Source organism: Leguminivora glycinivorella, chromosome 3 (genome assembly GCF_023078275.1).
Source record: "Leguminivora glycinivorella isolate SPB_JAAS2020 chromosome 3, LegGlyc_1.1, whole genome shotgun sequence".
NCBI classification, from domain to species: Eukaryota; Metazoa; Arthropoda; class Insecta; order Lepidoptera; family Tortricidae; genus Leguminivora; species Leguminivora glycinivorella.
Genome location: NC_062973.1, coordinates 4471845 through 4487872, shown reverse-complemented (window position 1 = coordinate 4487872; position 16028 = coordinate 4471845). Strand labels below are relative to the sequence as shown.

Genomic DNA, 16028 nt, shown 5'->3' with positions numbered 1-16028 from the left:
GTTAGGTTAGTCTTCTAATTATCTGGAGCTGTGGTGGTTACCAGCGCTTATACAATTACAACCACAATTACAGAAAAGCATCACATAGTACTCGTTTACGCAGTACAGAACCATCTATAAAATGACGACTCAGCACCGCTTTTTTCCGGTTTTTGTCCGGTTTTGTGACAGCCCGATCTCTAGATAGTGCAGACCTGAGTTATGGCCGTGTGAAGCCACCGGAAAGTTAAGTGGTCGCATGATGAATGATTCCCGCTTCAAATGTTTTTTTTAAAGGGTTTTATTGTTCTGATTTTTGGTGATTAATATTCGTTAGTTTAAAGGTTATCATTTGAATGAACGTTACGCGCTTAATGAATTTATTTTTTAGGGTTCCGTAGTCAACTAGGAATCCTTATAGTTTCGCCATCGTCCGTCCGCGGTAATCTCAGTATCCGTTAGCACTAGAAAGCTAAAATTTAGTACCAATATGTATATCAATCACGCCAACAAAGTGCAAAAATAAAAAATGGAAAAAAAAATATTAGGGTACCCCCCCCTACATGTAAAGTGGGGGCTGATATTTTTTTTCATTCCAACCCCAACGTAGTTACGATATATTGTTGGATAGGTATTTAAAAATGAATAAGGGTTTACTAAAATCGTTTTTTGATAATATTAATATTTTCGGAAATAATCGCTCCTAAAGGAAAAACAAGTGCGTGTCCCCCCCCCCCCTTTAACTTTTGAACCATATGTTTAAAAAATATGAAAAAAATCACAAAAGTAGAACTTTATAAAGACGAGATGGCCCGACACGCTCTTGGCCGGTTTTTATATTTTAATAAATACTTTTACTTACATTGTTGAACATATTCCAATTTTTATTTGGTTTTATCCATGGTTAACATTCATCATCCTCCTTGCATTTGCCGCGGCTCATGGGAGTCTGGGATCCGCTATGACAACTAATCCGAAGATTTGGCGTGGGCACTAGTTTTACGAAAGCGGCTGCCATCTGACCTTCCAACCCAAAGGGTAAAGCCGGGGTTACATTAGAGCGACGCCGCGTGTCGCAACGCCATCGGTTACATAGGTACATTTTGTATGAACGTGGTTACATTAGCTCAGTCCCGCGTGTCGCCGAGCGGCCGTATAACCAAATACAATCCCACGCGTTGCGACACGCGGCGTGGCTCTAATGTAACCCCGGCTTAACTAGGTCTTATTGGAATTTAAAAAAAATATATTGCCATAACTACCAACACAAATACATGAGAAAAAAAAAACAAAAACGCATGCATTTTCAGCCTTAGTCCGGTTTCCTCACGATGTTTTCCTTCACCGAAAAGCGAGTGCCAAATATCAAATGACATGTCGCACATAAGTTCCGATAAATTCATTGATACGAGCCGGTTAACGTTGTGTAGGTATTTTTAAATGATTTAGGTTTTCGGAAATTGTAAATAAGTTAGGATTTAGATTTAGTCAAAATTATATGGTATAATATATTACCATTCTAGAAATCAGTTAGTCATAAAATGTGCCATATCAAACGCAATGAAAAAATCAGTGACCGTCTCTAGCCAACATGGGACTCGAAACTCGAACCCACATCTTTGGATTGCGGGTCCAATGCGTTGAATAATATTCTTGCGTTGTTCACAAGATCAACGCATTGGACCCGCAATCCAAAGATGTGGGTTCGAGTTTTTAAATGATTTAGGTTTTCGCATATTGTAAATAAGTTAGGATTTAGATTTAGTCAAAATTATATGGTATAATAGTTATATTACCATTCTAGAAATCAGTTAGTCATAAAATGTGCCATATCAAACGCAATAAAAAACAGGGACCGTCTCTGGCCAACATGGGACTTGAAACTCGAACCCACATCTTTGGATTGCGGGTCCAATGCGTTGAATAATATTCTTGCGTTGTTCACAAGATCAACGCATTGGACCCGCAATCCAAAGATGTGGGTTCGAGTTTCGAGTCCCATGTTGGCCAGAGACGGTCACTGATTTTTTCATTGCGTTTGATGTCTGGATTTTTAATTTGCGAATTGTAACTTGGTATGTCTACAATAATAAAGAAAAAATCTGTATCTTTATAATTTAAACATATGATAAGCACATAAAATGATACTTTAGTAGTATACTATTGTTGTTCTTGGTACAAAATGATACTGTTGTACAATTGTTACTTCTCAAACCAAAAGAACTCACTCACTCACTCACTTTACTTTTGAATCGAAACAAATACGAAGTAAATACCTATTCACTAGGCTATAAATGTTCACAGTTTCTTACCTATTCTCCTTTTACATTTAATACATAAAATACTTGCAAACCTTACAAAGTCTTCACACCCCGCCGAGCTTATATAAAAATCCAATAGCACATGCAGCCCGCATTTCCCGGTCGATTTAAAACCGGTATCCGAAAGCGGTTTAAACCGGTTTATACCGGTTCAATCTGGCCGCGCGGGGCGATACCGTGAAATGCTTTATGGTCATTGCCGCCACGCGTTTACTGCAAGTTTGAAATTCTCGACTTAGAATGTTACTTACTTACCTGGCTTTGGTACTATGGGTTCTCGTGAATGTTTGGAGAGAATTTGGTGAGTTTTAGGCATGTGTTAGAAAATTGGTAAATGGAGGTAAATAAATAAAAAAATCCAAATCCAAAAAAAGTGGGGTACAACTTTGAAAAAAATGGCCCTTGTGCATTCAGTTACGCACACTGTTTTCGTTGAATCGCGCCTGCGTTGCCTGCGTTGAAACGCGCGTTGCATTGCCGGTGCTCGCGTACCGATGATGGGCGCTCTAAAAATAAGGCCTCTTAGGCCCACTTGCACCAACCACTTAACTCAGGGTTAGTGGGCTATCAACTCTCAAATTCCATATAAAATGCTGGGTTAACCCTCCATTTGGTATCTTTTGTTACAATTTAGGGGAATACCTAAGGGTAAATAAAGTAAACTAGGTATTTATATAGAAAATAACTTTTTAATGAACTTTCTTTTTGAAAATGACTACGAAAGTAATAATACACTACTTAGTAACGCCTAACTGGTAGGGAATGAAACTACGTTTATTATACTACTTATTGTAAATTATAACGCTAGCTCAGTCTATTTACTTAAAAAAAAACAAATACCTAAAATTTAGAGCATAGGGGTGAGTCAGTAGTTCTGGTACTGGAAGACCGGGTAAAAGGTAAATTATTAATTTTAGAAAATTAATTTATGTTGGGCGCCTTTAAAAAAAACGAGGAACGCTCTGACCTTGGGGACGTCTAACCGAATTGAGGAGAGGTGGCCGCTGCAGCCACGGAATGGGAGCTCTTCCATACCGATCGCCACAGCCTCCTGTCCACCGGTCCAGGCTCGGGAAGCATCAGCTCTGCTCTGTCTTCGAACGTTAACCTCCAAATCTGAGGACCTGAAATAGGTTTAAAAAAAACAATGACCCTGAGGCTTCCACCAACCCTTAGCGAGGGTTAAAATATTACTCGAACGAATGTGAAACGTACCCATTCCAGAAAAGAAGCCGGCTTGTGGTTCCGTGCAATCATGTCAATGGAAGGGGTCCTCAGTAATTTAAAAAAAAAATCAACTGAAAATAATGGACACAAGAATTAGCACTGAACGTAACAAACTGCATTCGAATATGGAAGAAAATACTTACGATTATGCGATTAATTCGCGATTTAAAATTAGAATGTGGCGCATTGGCCCTTGGAAGAATTTTGAAAACCACCCGTCTACATCCTTTCCAATATGCAAAGTGTCGGCTGACAGCTCGGCCCACAGATACGTGACGAGATGCATTCGCCTATAGACAACAACTTTAACTTCTTCCTTAAAGAGGGTAATAAAATATTTCCAAAAAGGAACGAAAACTAACAATACAATAATAAACTGAGTTTTATTTTTTAATAGATGAAAATTAAAAAGGGATTTTAGAAGGAAATAAATTAACGACGATCGACACGCCATCTTTTGTCATTCTAGCTAACAGCAAACTGGGAGATCAATACAATCCTGCCGATAGATGGCTCAGCCTGTATGAAACCAATACTTACTTGAATATAATATCATCTAAATAAAAATATACCTACGAGGTTTGAAAAAATATTGTTACAGTACTCCCCTCCCCAGAGAAAATTTTGACGCAGGCAAAATTTTGAGCTGGTCCCCAGCTCCAAACTACAGGAAATATAGGTAATATAACAGCTACAACTCGAAATCTATAATCGATAACAAAAAAAACCATCCAAATCGAACCCACGCACTAAACCAGATAAGAATAGCCCCTTTTTTTTTTAAGGTAAATTACTACATTACGTCGCATCGTCTATATTTCTTGGCGGCACAGCGAGCTATACCAGACAGCGGGCTGTACGTCCAAGCGATATAACGGAAGACGGCTTAAAGCTAAATGAAATTTCCCTAACAAATATCGGTGACAGCTAAGAATACAAAGAACAGACAATAACATCAGAACAACGAAGCGTATATACCGGCTATGTACGACACAAGACGGAACGTTTCGACTCAACATTAGACATAAGTACAAGGGTTGACTGTACAGACCGCGTCTCAGGCGACGCAAGTCTGTCGGTCCGACAACACAAAAGAACGCCAACGTTCACGCATATGATTTAAGTCATATCGCAAAGCATCAACAAGGGTACAACACTGCTATTAAGAATTCTCCGTTTAAATCCGCAAGAATCCGACCAGCCAGTGAAGCTGAAATGCTGGTTTAAAACGCCAGCACCCAGAAAACTACGTGAAGAGAACTTTTAAATCGTCCACTCACCACCAAACATCGAAAAGGTAATACTTGTGTACGGACGTATTAGTACCATCCGGACACAATGTACGTAACTCCCACTTCCAACACATAAAAGGAAAAAAAAACGCCTACTATACATCAAAACAAAAAAAAAAACTACCTATCACCGATAACTGCTAATAAATGAATACCTACTCCTTAAACGTAACAACTATAATATGGAAAAACTCTTGTTAAATCTAACCCACCGGAAAGTAGGTAATAAAGATAACGCCTCGTAAACAACTGATCACGATCACTTTCACAACAAAATATTTATTCTAAAGTATTTTCAACCACAAAGGAAACCCACGAACAATGTTAAATGTGCACGCTGGACTAATTTAAACAATAAAAGGTCCAAACGATCACCCAATTATTTAAATATAAAAGTTAGGTTAAATTATTATTTTTAACATTTTTTAGAATCACCCTGTATGCTCTTTACATGTTTAACTTTATGTAGTAAAACTCAATTAAAATACCTACATAAATATTTGTACTAAATTTACAACATCAAACTTCAATTTCGTTAAGGTAGGAAGAATGAAATAGGTAATTTAGAAAAACAAGACACCAATTATTACGACTGGCTGTAGGTACTTTAAATTACTTCAACTATTATCATTAGGTAAGAACTATGAACAATTAAAATTAACCACCTTCTAGAAAAATATGTAGTCTAGTTAAATACAATATAAAATAAAGTTAATTTGCTAGTCACACCTTTCACATCAAAATGTAAAAAAAAATCCTGATTTACGAATTACAAAATGCAGTAGGTACCAAGCGTTTGGTACTATTCAGAATTAAATACAAGCAAATTTTCTTACTTTTCACTAATATAAAGAGACAAAATGGTTTTGTAGGTAGATATAGTACTGTTGGCAATGAATAAAAATAACCAGATTTGGTACCCACCAACTAACAAGAGGTAATAATTATCTATTTATATGGTACTATACATTTAACACACAAAGAAAGTAATACGGAAACCTTTCCTTTATTTTTAGTAAGGAATTGATTTTGCCAACAATCTTAGGTAGGTATGTAAATAATCACCAATACTATGTTTAAGAAAATTTATAAATAGGTACGCAACCAACGGTCTTCCAGTCTGAACTCTCTAAAGCCACACGTAGGGCTGCCACTGTTACAATTTAGGGGAATACCTAAGGGTAAATAAAGTAAACTAGGTATTTATATAGAAAATAACTTTTTAATGAACTTTCTTTTTGAAAATGACTACGAAAGTAATAATACACTACTTAGTAACGCCTAACTGGTAGGGAATGAAACTACGTTTATTATACTACTTATTGTAAATTATAACGCTAGCTCAGTCTATTTACTTAAAAAAAAACAAATACCTAAAATTTAGAGCATAGGGGTGAGTCAGTAGTTCTGGTACTGGAAGACCGGGTAAAAGGTAAATTATTAATTTTAAAAAAATAATTTATGTTGGGCGCCTTTAAAAAAAACGAGGAACGCTCTGACCTTGGGGACGTCTAACCGAATTGAGGAGAGGTGGCCGCTGCAGCCACGGAATGGGAGCTCTTCCATACCGATCGCCACAGCCTCCTGTCCACCGGTCCAGGCTCGGGAAGCATCAGCTCTGCTCTGTCTTCGAACGTTAACCTCCAAATCTGAGGACCTGAATTAGGTTTAAAAAAAAACAATGACCCTGAGGCTTCCACCAACCCTTAGCGAGGGTTAAAATATTACTCGAACGAATGTGAAACGTACCCATTCCAGAAAAGAAGACGGCTTGTGGTTCCGTGCAATCATGTCAATGGAAGGGGTCCTCAGTAATTTAAAAAAAAAAATCATCTGAAAATAATGGACACAAGAATTAGCACTGAACGTAACAAACTGCATTCGAATATGGAAGAAAATACTTACGATTATGCGATTAATTCGCGATTTAAAATTAGAATGTGGCGCATTGGCCCTTGGAAGAATTTTGAAAACCACCCGTCTACATCCTTTCCAATATGCAAAGTGTCGGCTGATAGCTCGGCCCACAGATACGTGACGAGATGCATTCGCCTATAGACAACAACTTTAACTTCTTCCTTAAAGAGGGTAATAAAATATTTCCAAAAAGGAACGAAAACTAACAATACAATAATAAACTGAGTTTTATTTTTTAATAGATGAAAATTAAAAAGGGATTTTAGAAGGAAATAAATTAACGACGATCGACACGCCATCTTTTGTCATTCTAGCTAACAGCAAACTGAGAGATCAATACAATCCTGCCGATAGATGGCTCTGCCTGTATGAAACCAATACTTACTTGAATATAATATCATCTAAATAAAAATATACCTACGAGGTTTGAAAAAATATTGTTACACTTTATTTCCTAAGTCGTCAGTACTGGGATAATTATAGTAGGGGACAGAATAACTCGAGGCAGTAGTGGCAGTAATTCAGCAGCTCTCCCCGCGGACCGTGTCACGTTTCACGTTCTTTGAGACAAGCTACTTTTTAACCCCCGACGCAAAAACGACGGGGTGTTATAAGTTTGACGTGTCTGTCTGTCTGTCTGTCCGTCTGTCTGTCTGTCTGTCTGTCTGTCTGTTTGTCTGTCTGTGTGTGTGTCTGTCTGTGGCATCGTAGCTCCCGAACGGATGAACCGATTTCGATTTAGTTTTTTTTATTTGAAAGCTGTGTTAGTCGGGAGTGTTCTTAGCCATGTTTCATGAAAATCGGTCAACTAGGACGCGGTCGGGGGTTTTTTCAAAATTTTAATTTTGTGGTTAGGTTATATATGGATGAATATTTTATAACCTAACCACAAAATTAAAATTTTGAAAAAAACCTCGACCGTGACATAGTGGACCGATTTTCATGAAACATGGCTAAGAACACTCCCGACTAACTCAGCTTTCATACAAAAAAAATTAAATCTAAATCGGTTCATCCTTTCGGGAGCTACGATGCCACAGACAGATACACACACAGAGGGGGCTTTTCAAAATTTTTATTTTGTGGTTAGGTTATATAAATAGTAGCGCCCATCTACAAGTGAGTTCAAGAATTCGCGACAAGCGTCATCCTCCTTGCGTTATCCCGGCATTAGCCACGGCTCATGGGAGCCTGGGGTCCGCTTTGACAACTAATCCCAAGATTTGGCGTAGGCAATAGTTTTACGAAAGCGACTGCCATCTGACCTTCCAACCCGAAGGGTAACTAGGCCTTATTGGGATTATTTAGTCCGGTTTCCTCAAGATGTTTTTCCTTCACCGAAAAGCAACTAGCAAATATCAAATGACATTTCGCGCATAAGTTCCGAAAATGTCATTGGTACGAGCCGGGGTTCGAGCCCGCGACCTCCGGATCGAAAGTCGCACGCTCTTACCGCTAGGCCACCAGCGCAATTCGCGACAGGCGTATTCAAAACAAATCGCCTGCCATAGCCGATTTTGCACCCCAAAAACCGGTTTATAGGGATCACCAAAGCTTGAAAATGGCGTGTTACAATACAGGCCTGGCGGCAGGCCGATAATGTTTTGTTTTTTGACGGCCAAGCTTTGAGCAAACCTGGCCAGCCGTGAGCAAAATCCGCTTTAACTTCTTTAAACTGATTACTTTGAAATGCCATTTTATTTCCAACTGCTGGCGCGAAGAAATGTGTCTACTAACTAATACTTTCTTCTTTAAAACGACGTATGTTTCTATGAAGTCCATACACACTTATTACCTTTTGTTATCGAGAAGGAATACTTCATAGTTTCGTGAAAAATCGTGGTCATAAGTCGAAGTGAGCTGGGAAAAGTGGATTTTCAGTCTAGTTACATAATATTAGTTTTCTTGACAAGTATTAGGATTAATATGGGCTAGTTTCACTCGCGCCTTTGCTTAAGTATTAGCATGTTTTTATAAAATAAAATGAAATGAAATTGTTTGCGCCTCAATTTAAAAACCTCTTTGTTTACATATTCTGGCCTCCTTGTCGGATGTTTTCCAAAAGAAGTAAAAAAAAAAAATAAGTGACATTAAGTCAACGTCATATTTATAAGAAAAATAATACCATACATTTCGAAAATTATTCAAAATAAAATTCAATTAATTTAAGGGATCCCGAAACAAATAAAGTTAAAAATACCTAAATTATATTATTATATTGCCTGTGTGGTGACGGGTTAAGAATTTCACCACCCCCTTTCTTCCCGCGGGTGTCGTAGAAGGTGACTATGGGATATGGGTGAAATTATGTTGTAGGCGAGAGGCTGGCAACCTGTCACTGCAATGCCACAGTTTCGTTTACTTTCAACCCCTTATTTGCCAAGAGTGGCACTGAATCTTTAGTAGTTTCATGTGTTCTGCCTACCCCTTTATGGGATACAGGCGTGATTGTATGTATGTAAATTATATCAGTCGACACACTCGGCCAAGGATCGATCCTTCACCAGATCACAATTCGGTAAGTTATTCTGCATACCCAGAAATATTCGTTTTGTTTTACTGGTAGGGTAAACTCGCCTCATTCGGTGACACGCCTAATTCGGTGAAACAACCAAAAATCGTCTTTCGGAATAGTGCTTCAAAGCTTGTATCACCGAATTAGGCGTGTCACCGAATGAGGCGAGTTTACCCTATAAAAAAAATCCTAACCCGTGTGGTAACGGGTTAAGAATTTCACCCCCTTTCCTTTCGTGGGTGTCGTAGAAGTCAATTCTGTGATACGGGTATTACGGGTTCCATCGCGGTGTAGGCGATAGGCGCGCAGCCAGTCATTGCAATAACACAATTTAATTTTATTTCAACCCCTTAATTATCAAAAGTGGCTCCGAAATATGATCAGTTTCATGTTCTCTATGGACCCCTTTTGAAAACACAGGAGTGAATTTATTTCACTCCATGAAATAAATAAATAAATATTACAGGACATTCTTACACAGATTGACTGAGTCCCACGGTAAGCTCAAGAAGGCTTGTGTTGCAGGTACTCAGACAATATAATAGTAGCTTTTACCCGCGGCTTTGTTTGCCTTAGAAAAATGTAGCCTATGTCACTTTCCATCCCTTCAACTATTTCCACTTAAAAAATTACGTCAATTCGTCGCTCCGTTTTGCCGTGAAAGAAGGACAAACAAACAGACACAGACACTTTCCCATTTATAATATTAGTATGGATACAAATATTTATATACATAGAAAACATCTATGACAGGAACAAATATCTGTGCTCATCACACAAATAAATGCCCTTACCGGGATTCGAACCCGGGACCGCGGCGTAGCAGGCAGGGTCACTACGCGCTAGGCTAGACCGGTCGTCCATGAAGGTGTGGTGACGACATTTAAATGCAATTCCATTAACAAATTAGCAATAATATCAGTAAATTTGAACCTTACACCCTTCGTAACAAGTTTTTGGTTTTTTATAAAGGTTATTCGTGAAGATGGCAATTTTAATCGTTTTCGGATTTTATAAAAGCGCTGTAAATATTTCTTAATCACCGTTGAAACGGAGTTTTTCATAATTTGATTCAGGTTTTAATGAGAGTTTTATAATACAAATGAATTTGATTACTTAGTATTTAATCACATTATACGATCCGACCCTGGTAGCCTAGCGGTAAATACGTGCGACTTTCGTTCCGGAGGTCGCGGGTTCGAACCCCGGCTCGCACTAATGAATTTTTCGGAATTTATGTGCGAAATGTCATTTGATATTTTGCTAGTCGCTTTTCGGTGAAAAAAAAACATCGTGAGGAAACCGGACTAATTCCAATAAGGTCTAGTTTACCCTTCGGGTTGAAAGGTCAGATGGCAGTCGCTTTCGTAAAAACTAGTGCCTACGTCAAAACTTGGGAGTAGTTGTCAAAGCGGACCCCAGGCTCCCATGAGCCGTGGCACATGCCGGGATAACGCAAGGAGGATGATGACGATCCGATATCGGAAATCGAAAGGATTTCAAAGGAAAAATCAAAGATGGCAGCGTAAATATCGCTCCGACCTCCGATATCGGATCGGATAATGTGAAAACGCACTAATGAATTTGAGGAAAAAAAAAAAACATTAAGTAGTACTTTCAGTTCATTACTCTAAGTAATTAGACGTTTCAAGGCTCCCGTAAGCCGTATTCATTAATATCCCGCGGCGGGAATCATATTCCTGGACTAGGTTGAGTATATGAGACATCCGTATGTCGGCGTTGTCTCAACGGCTTATTTAGATGATTGCTTTCTTGGATTAATCTGTTTATTCAGTTTACTTTTATGAGGAAGAGGACGAAATTATTTTACTGATTCAATTAGTTAATCAAACTTTCAATAACTTCACGCAAAACGTTCGAAAGTGTCATGAAAGTTTCATAAATGTTAATTTTTTCCATTTATACGTAAACTAGCTTTTGCCCGCGGCTTCGCTCGCGTTAGAAAGAGACAAAAAGAAGCCTATGTCACTCTACATCCCTTCAGCTATCTCCACTTAAAAAATCACGACAATACGTCGCTTCGTTTTGCCGTGAAAGTCGGACAAACAAACAGACACACACACTTTCCCATTTACCTCTATAATATTAGTATGGATACATATATCGTGTAATTTAATGTGCATTTAACACTGATATTCAATATAATTTACATACATACATACATACAATCACGCCTGTATCCCATAAAGGGGTAGGCAGAGCACATGAACTACTCAAGTTCCAGCACCACTCTTGACAAAAAGGGGTTGAAAGATAACGAATTTGTGACTTTGCAGTGACAGGTTGCCAGCCTCTCGCCTACGCCACAATTTAACCCATGTCCCACAGTCAACTTCTACGATACCCACGGGATGAAAGGGTGTGGTGAAATTCTTAACCCGTCACCACACGGGCAATATAATTTGTCCACCAGGATCCCCAATACTAACACAACAATGTGGCGAATAAAAATTTTAAATTGACGTGATCAAGTTCCAAATACCAAAAGCCAATGAAAGAAAATGCAAAGTAAACATTCCTAACATTCCCATCTCCGTCGTCCGTTCCAATTTGTCCATCAAAATTCCGATTCAGAACGCCGAAAAGATTTAAAATCACCGCGACGAGGTCACGAGGAAATAAATTTGGAATTGCCATCCTGTGAAGCGAGCAGTACAGGATGGTGTAGCTTAGACATATTCAGCGGAGGCACTGAGACAATTACGGCTCAGCCACGACATTGGTCTAAGCGCGACAGCGGCGAGCGGCGGCCATACATTGAAGCGAGACACAGCGATGGGACTTTTCATTCGCACGTATGGCTGCCGCTCGCCGCTGCCGCGCTTAGACCAATGTCGTGGCTGGGCCGTTAGGGTACGTAGCCGAATGGCACAAACGCTCACGAAACGAAACGCTCGTAGATATCTATCTCTGTTGCTCTTCCGTATTGTCACGACAGAGCCAGACTACCTTTCGCGGCGTTTCGTTTTCGTTTCGCGTCGCAGAAATGCCATTGGGCTACGGGACCAGTAACTATAAACGATTTTGTTCGACTTCAGGGCGAATAGAAAAGAAGAGAGGCAGGGAAAACCAAGGAGTGCCTTTTTTAAAGAGAAGACCCACGTAGTCACGTATCAGGAACTCAAAAAAGCGTCAGAGAAAAGAACGGAATGGAGATTACTCCACAGACAAGAGCCTGGCCCTTAAGAACATGATGTTTTTTTTTAAATTATGAATGGGCTTACTCTTGACCACAGACTAGCCAAAGGCAAAGACGTGGCCTACGATAGAGTGAGGTCGCCCAGAAGATGCCTGTTCACCCTTGATTTTGTTGATTTAGACTTTATTACTTAAAAGCCAATATAATGATGTAAGTGGCTACGCGATTGTCCCGTTTAGTTCTAAAATGATGATGATGGTTACCTACACTTCAGTTAAGACACAGTATAATAAAGAGTACTATCGTACAGTACGGCCACTCTCGCTCCCCGCTGAAAGTGCCGCCCACCCCCTCTCGGTTACCTCACAGTTGCCACCTGTCAAAAACGCGAACAGTCGACCTGTCATGTTTCACTCATACAAACATGGTACGCGTTCACCTACACGAGCTTAGACTGTGTGCTAGGAACGCGCCTCTGTCATATATTTGATCGCCAGTGTCCGAGGTGTGGTTAAGACTTGCGAATTTTGACATAGACATAGTACAAATCGGTTACAGGATATTAATCAAGATTTATATGATTTAATTGTGTGTAAATTAATTAGAGATTTTTGTTTGTAATTACCTAAATAACTAAAAAATGCTTAATCAGTTAATTGTTTTTGAAATTCTTCAATTGCTTTTGCTAATTCGTTTTCTAGTAGTCGCACTAACTCGACCCAATTTGGCATCTGTTTGTAATTCAATATTTATGTAGGTAACTTATTCAAATATATATATATATATTTCGTGGTACATTGTAATTTGTGTTAGTATACATGTTTTATGGTTGTCTCTGATACATTGATTCACAGGTAATTCTTGTATTTTGCTTGGATATCCGCATTTACTTAACACGGAGCAAATCAGTCTAAGTTTACCTGTCAAAGGTTACTTTTAGTCATACTTAAAGCCACATTCTTTTAAATACATAATTATTACAGTTATAACATAACTATAAAATGACTTATTAGTACTGAACATGGCAGTAAATAAAGTTAGTATCGCAATAAATTCACTCACGGAACTGATTAAAACAATTATACTATGTACAACTACCGATCCTATCCCGACACAAATAATGTTACATTTTTATATCTTAATACAATGGCATAAGCTCCAGATTCAGTAACAGTGTTAGTGCATTAAACATTCGTTGCTTCAAAGATATGGTTGAAGCCGACAGTGAATCTTCTGTCATTTGTTTTATGCAAGTCACAAATATTGTGTTCGGATTGCGAGTCTCAGTGGAATAGGGGCATTTTCAGAAATTGGAACCCAAAATTAGTGACATAGTTAACAAAAAATAACATGATGTCAGTTTTGTGATGGCAAAATTAAGAATAAAATTTGTCTAAAAACCAACTTTTTTCACGTTTTAAATGTAGATTATTGCTTATTGTTTCAGTAATTAACACAAAAGCAATATTTTTCTTGAAATTTCATGCTTGATTGTCGTCACAAAACTGACATCGAATAAATTTGTGTTCACAACTTTCACTAATTTTGGGTCTAAATTTTTGAAAATGCCCATCATAGACGTCTGTGGTAAAGATTTTTTTTGACTTTAGAAGACGATTGTAATTCAACAGGTTCTTATGATCAATTGTTCATGCATTAAATGTGCTACAGTACATGAGAAAACAAAAAGGGAAATCGTTACCGAAGTAATCATTTTTTTTAAATGCTATCCGATAGAGAATTATACAAGGAACAATAAATGTCAAATACATTTTTTTCGAAATTAGGCGTATTGACAGCAGAAAAAAATAAAGTCTGTTTTTTTGTATGGGACCCAAAAATAGGTATCTTGTTTCTCAGAAACTATTTGAGGTCCCGTCTTCTACTTTTCAAGACTTCGTTTTCCTACTTTTATAGAGTAGGAAACGATAAGCAGATTTTTTATACAGGTGCTGTTTTTGCGTGCCGTGCGTCGGACGTAAAATTAAACCCTTATTTCCGCGATTAACCCTTCAAACGCCTTGTTCCAGATCTGTCACATACAATTCAAACTAAGGTAAGGACATAATACATAACAAAGTATTTATTTGGTATAGGCAAAGACATATGTAACTCCGTATAGACGGATAAAGTCTATGAAAAAAACGTACCTAAAAGCCCTAGAGAAAAAGGTACGGTGGCCTAGATGGCGTTCCACCTTTGGGGAACGCTCGGCTAGATGGCGCTAATATTAATATTTGACATTTTAACACATATCAAGCTTACAATATGGGCCAAACTGTCAAGACTGAGGTTCAAAAGTTTTAAGCTTGTGTCGAGAGATGGCAGTCTATGCACTATGATGACACATTTTACTTTGACAGTAACTCTCTATAATACTGATCTTCTTTGATATAGGTAAGTTCCATTAATAGTATGGTAGCAGCCTTGTCAATATTTGTATTAAATAGAACCGCTCTGTAGTCTGTAGTTAATAATACCCGTCGTCTTCGTCAAACAATCTAAAATTAATTGCAAGAAATTCATTATTTTATATTTCGCAATTCATATGTAGAGACAGGATAATAGTGCGTATGAACAAACGCTTACGAAACGCTCACGATAATATCTCTTTCGTAGCTATCTATCTCTATCGCTCTTGCGTAAATATTGTGCGGTGTTTCGATGGCGTTTCGCAGAAATGTCATTCGGCTACGGGACCTGCAGCCTTACCATGATCTTTTTAAAAACGATTCAAACGCAGAGCAGTTCAGTTTAGGTGCCTAAACTGAGCGTCTCAATTTGCTACCATGACCTCCAATGTTCAGAGTCGAAACTGAACCGCGTACAAGTGAATGAAAGACCGGTATTGTCTCTGGTCCGCAACTGAATCGTTTTGACAAGAAAAGGATGACGCTATAGGAATCGTATAAATCTATCTCGTTTTCCCCTTGTGACGTTTGATCGTTCGAAAACCAGGAACGATTACTAATTTTTAATTTTATTTTATTCTTAAAACTGGAAAAAGAAACATTTAAAATATTTAAATGTAAAATTCACAATAATTACAATGATTTTGTGTAAAATATCGTGTCTTTTTGAACAAAACTATAAATAAATGATAAAAATATATATAATGACAGTTCGTTAAAGCTTATGTTTAGAACATCGCGCCCTTGACTAGTAGGTAATTAATAATAAAGTTTTTATTTATGTATTTGAAGTGCTGTGCTCGGCTATAGAACCCGCAGTGTTTGGATGATATTTTAACAAATACGTAAGTCATTAGTATTTGTACGAGTAGGTAGCTCACTCGTGTCTAAATTTAATGTATATCGCTAAGTTATGCTAGACCTAGTTGATTCCTTAGCCATCCTAGGCATAGTTTGTCGCAAGTGTTAATATGACTCCTTGCATATCGACTAAAAAAGGATCAGACTTTTTCTCGCTCTTTTTGATTTGCGTTTTTGCGAAAGTTGCGAGATCATAGGGCACTCTAAAAATGTAAAAACGTGTAGTTAGTTGGAATAGTTGGTCCGTAAATATTACTAAACAAAATCATAAAACTTTATATTTTATTATCGAATCGGTAAGGATCGAAAAACCAAAATAATAAATTAATCAGGTGATGAAACTAG

General features: G+C 38.0%; 1 long non-coding RNA gene across 1 annotated transcript; it reads right to left on the bottom strand.

Moving 5' to 3' along the window:
- Positions 1 to 3342: 3342 nt before the first annotated feature.
- Positions 3343 to 3589, bottom strand: LOC125242527. The gene is made up of 2 exons (XR_007178880.1): positions 3516 to 3589; positions 3343 to 3424 (listed from the first exon to the last, which is right to left on the bottom strand). It is a non-coding gene; the product is annotated as an uncharacterized LOC125242527 (long non-coding RNA).
- Between the last annotated feature and the right edge of the window lie 12439 nt (positions 3590 to 16028).